Source organism: Manihot esculenta, chromosome 8 (assembly GCF_001659605.2).
Source record: "Manihot esculenta cultivar AM560-2 chromosome 8, M.esculenta_v8, whole genome shotgun sequence".
NCBI lineage: Eukaryota > Viridiplantae > Streptophyta > Magnoliopsida > Malpighiales > Euphorbiaceae > Manihot > Manihot esculenta.
The window spans coordinates 36,792,231-36,797,279 of record NC_035168.2 but is presented as its reverse complement, the minus strand read 5'-3'; the positions used below and the strand labels follow the sequence as shown (position 1 = coordinate 36,797,279).

The 5,049-nt window shown below is 32.0% G+C and overlaps 1 pseudogene; it reads right to left on the bottom strand.

Annotated features, from left to right (window-relative positions):
* Window positions 1-3,415: 3,415 nt before the first annotated feature.
* On the bottom strand, window positions 3,416-3,986 carry LOC110621579 (annotated as a pseudogene).
* Window positions 3,987-5,049: the final 1,063 nt, after the last annotated feature.

Sequence of the window (5,049 nt, the reverse complement as noted above, 5' to 3'; positions counted from 1 at the left end):
GTATTTCATTGTTTCATTTTAATTTCTGTGCTTGAGGACAAGCAAAGGTGCAAGTGTGGGGGAATCTGATGAGTTGCAAAATTCACATTTTTTTTCCTCATTTAATTTCTTGATTTTACTGTAATTTTGATATAAATATTTAAATTTTAATTTGAATTTGATTTTGAACAGGTTAGTGAGCAGAAGTTGAGAAAATGAAGACAAAAAGGCTGAAAATTAAAGGATTTTTATACTGGGAAGCTACAATCGATGGAAAGATAAAGATAGATTTTGCCACCTAAACAATGATAAGATCATATTCAAATGGGTCAAGTTGAAACAAACTCAATCAGATGAGAATAGAGATAAGATGATGATAGAGATAAGATAAGAATAATATATTTTATTTTAATTATTAAGTTTTATCTTTTTGTGCCTATATAAAGGCCCCTAACATTCAATCTAGGGGAGATTCTACTTTTCACTCTCATTTCCTCTCTTGCTGTTCTCCCACCTTCTTCTCCATCTTCTTTTCTTCTTCTTTTACTTAATTGTTATAATTTTATTATGGCCATGAGTGGCTAGACAATTATTTTTCAGTTGAAGGTTAATTTAATTTGAGGTTTGTTTAAGTTGTGAGGTTATGTGCTTTAATTCTCTTCATCTTATTTTCTATTTTCTATTAATTTCTGAATTCGAGGAACACCACCTCCATTGTTATTTTCTTGAGAATTCAAGGGGTCCATTGAATCTCTTGGGAAGACAACATATTGCTAATTAATCTAATTAAATCCGTAATTGTTTAATTGGGTTAATAATAAGTAGCAATTAATATATTAGTTTATATTAAGAAATTAGTGGATTTGATTTAAATAAAACGCGTGTTTTTATTGATCAAGTTTGGGTTCTTCTCTCTTAATGCAGTTGACTAATTAAATCTACACGCGTGTTGGGATTGTTAGTTAACTAGGAATTAATTTAAGCGCGAAGCAGATTAATTTATTTATAAGGAAGAATTGGTGGGATTCGCGTGTTTGACCACTATAACCAAACAATAGATAATAATATGAAATATTTTGTTTCTAACCAATGATCAACTGCAAATACCTCAATTTGATTACCTTCAGCTGAAAGTTTTTATTAATTAGTTGTTTCTAAATTTTCAATTATATTATTCATTTATTTATTTTTCTTTTATTTTTATTGGCTTGCCCAAGGTACAACCATTTTCATAGAAAAGAAAAATCTCTTTTTTCTCACTTTTTCATTAAACCATTTCTCTATTTCAATTTGGTCATTTAAATTAAACAGTTTTAAGGTCTCTGTGGGATCGATACTCACTCACCCTATCTTCAAGTTCTTAACAATCAAGAGAAGGGAAGTAAATTTAAATTGACGGATTCGGCACCCGTCAAATATTTTTTGATTCCCATTACTATTTTGAATGAATTGCATAGAATGGCCAATGGCTTTTCGTGGGGGGTAAAAGAGAAGGGCGGAGGGGTATTAATTGGCTAGCGCGGGAGAAGATGTTAGTAGGAAGAAGGAGGGGGGTGTGGGGTTTCAGAACTTTAGGAGTTTTAATTTGTCTTTACTTGGCAAGCAACTATGGAGGTTATTAATAAATCCTAATACTCTTTGTTATAGAATGTTTAAAGCAAAGTACTTCCCAAATGGTGATTTATTTTCTACCAATGTAAGCAATGGTGTTAGTTTTATTTGGAAAAGTGTGATGGCATCAAGGGAGTTGATTCAAAGGGGTATAAGGTGGAGGGTGGATAATGGAGATAAAATTTTAGTGGCTTTAGCTCCCTGGATTCTTAAGGAGGATACATTTTTTGCGGATGATGGCCCCGATTTTATTGAACCACATTTGTGTGTTTGTGATCTTTTTGAAAGTAATGGGAGGTTTGGAACATTGCTCTTTTAATGGAGCTTTTTTCTTCAAGAGATATCAGGGCTATTATTAGTATTCCTATTAATATTACCAATAAGAAATATTCCTTCTTATAGCATTTTGATAAAAGATGTGTGTATATGGTGAAGTCCGTATACTTTGTGTGTATGGACTTGCTAGAAAGATCATCTTTTAATGTGGGGGGTGAGTTGTGGAATGTTTCGGTCTCTCTAAAAGTGAAGGATTTTTATTGGAGAGCTTGTAGAAATATATTGCCTACAAAAGATAACTTAAGACAAAAGGGTATGGATGTGAATGCTAGATGTCTTCGGTGCCATGAAGATGAAAATGTCAATCATATTTTGTTACATTGTCCTGTGTCCAAAGAAGTTTGGAGGTTAGGGGGAGTGGGAAATTTGCAGCCCAATGATTTTTTTAATTTTTTACTATAGATTTTGAAGTCCCAATATAAGGTTCAAAAAACCTTTGTAATGGTCTGTGCATGGAGATTATGGTCAGCAAGGAACTCATTATTATGGAACCAGGTGCAAAATTCAGCAGCTCACCTTGTGGAATACGTCATGCATCATATCTTGGATTGGGAAGCTGCTCAACGTGCTGGTGCTTTGCATGGAAATACCACTGCTACTTTATATCAGAGTAGAAACTTGTTTTATTCCTCCAACCTTGCTCGTGATCCTGAAACCATTCATCTCCAAATTCATGCGTCATCTTCAAGGTTGGACAATTTCAGTTGGCTTTGTCAAGTTGATGGGGTTTTGTTTCAAACTCAAGATTTTATTGGCTATGGTTTTGTTGTGGAAAACTCTGAGGGTATATTTCAACGTGGTGTTTTGGTTTCTCGGAAGGTAATGGTACGCTGGTAATTGTTGAAGTTTTAGCTCTCCGTCACTGTTTGTTCTTTGCGACAGAATTTTTGCCTTTTAATGGTTGCATTCTTATGGATTGTTTGCAGGTAGTTCAAACTCTTCGGTCTACACATTTAGACATTTCTGAATTGGGTTTGATTTTGAATGATTGTAAATCTTTATTAGACTCGAGAACTGATATTTCTGTTAGATGGGTTCGTCGTCATACCATTCTAACTGCTCATATTTTGGCTAGAAAATATATTATGTATAATCGTCTCTCTGTTTGGGATGATATTCTTATTTATTTAATGAAATTTTATTAATATAATTAGTAGTTTTATTTTTAAAAAAAATAGATTTTATTATAATTAATATGCGATGGTTGTACATGCCATGATTGCAAGAAATAATTTGACTGACTTACTTCTTACTGGGCTATAATTAATTCTTGAGACTAATCCCACTAATCCCAAAGGTGTTTAGATATTATTTCTTTTATATAAGAATGAGCTTAGTTGCTGTAATTAAATATTTGCACTGTGTGTATATTTTTTAATTAATTTTATATAAATATTTTTTATGCACCTCCAAATATTTGTTAAACCTTAGAAAATAAATTGTTTTTTTTTTTAAAGAAAAAACCAACCTAAATTAAGGTGCATTAAATTCATTTGAAACTATTCTGCTGATTGAGTCTGGCGGCAGCAGCTATAGAAGCCCACACGCCCGCTGGATGTGCAGTGAGGTATGGATCATTCCTCATTTTTGCCCCCGTCACCCCTTCAGCATCTTTCCACATCGCCGGCCCGTCCCCTGGCAACTTCGAAGTCGCATACTGCATTCATGCTTATCATCTTAGTTTATTCATAATAACAATTAATTGAACCCACAAGTTGAGTAATTATATAATTACAGCAAGAATATCTGCTAGTTTTGTCTTGTCCTCATCCATTGCAGTCCTAGCATTTAGTGTTGCTGCTGACTGAGCTGCGGCCACACCACCGGGCTAATGGTGGTGCGACCAGTGGCTCTTATTTCGGCTGCTTGAATTGCAGCCGCATCACTCCATTCAACTGGCTTCTGTCTGGCTGTTAGGGCTGCGGCTTCAAGTGCTTCGCCAATGGGATCCCACCACCATTATTGTTTCCACCTTGTTGAAATGACAGCGTTGATCTCATCATTGCTAACTGGAGATATTTAACATACTGCAATGAAATTGCCCTAAGGGTTCCAGCCATTTTTAAATTTACATTGGAAAATATTTTATATAAAAATTCCAATTAGTTTATGCAGGACAGATCTAAAGTGGGGCAGAGTCGTAGCCTCCTAAAATTTTAATTTTTAAATGATATTATATTAAATTTAAATTTATTTTTAATATATTCTTACGATTAGTCCCTCATTTTTTTTAAATTTAAGAAATTAAATTATTTTATTGGACTAGTAAAATAAGAATTTAATGAGTTTAAATTTAACAAATTAGAATTATAATTTAGTAATTTGCATTTTTATTTTTCCTTCACAGGTTGGTATATCTTCTGGCGCTGCAGTAGCAGCTGCAATTACTTTGGCAAAGAGGCCAGAAAATGGTGGGAACTCATTGCAGTAACTTTCATTGCCTTCTTCGAATCGAAAATTTGCTATATTCATTAAGAAGAATGTGCTTTAGCTTGTTGGAAACTTGCCTGAATCGGGCTCTGTCTGGTTCATCATTACATAATTCAATCCAAAGCTGGACATGCTGGCTTCAAGAAGTTAAAATTATTCTATTTTGATCCAAAGCTGGACATGCTGGCTTCAAGAAGTTAAAATTATTCTATTTTGATACAAATTATATATTTAATGATTATTATTAACATATTTATATCTTATAAACATGACATATTTGATATTTATTAAAAATAAATTAAAATATTTTGTAAGAAAAGAATTCATATAATTGCAATTTCTTTTAAATAAATTCTTTTTAAATTAAACAAATTATTTCATGAATCAGTTAAATTAAATTTATTACAGAATCTGTTGGAGGATTTCATCGACTCACGAATTGGAAGAATCTTTTTACCTCTTTAATTAGATTTTGGTAAGTATAATAATAATAGTAATATTTTTTATTTAAAAATAAAAAATTACCGTTTATTTTATTTATTTATTTATTTTTTTGAAAAGTGAAATTTATATTAATAAAATTTTATTAAATAAAAAAATATTGTTTTAAATAGAAAGATAATCATATTTAATAGATTCTCTAATCAAAATATGAGCAGATTGATACGAGAACGAATCCATTTAAAAGAAATA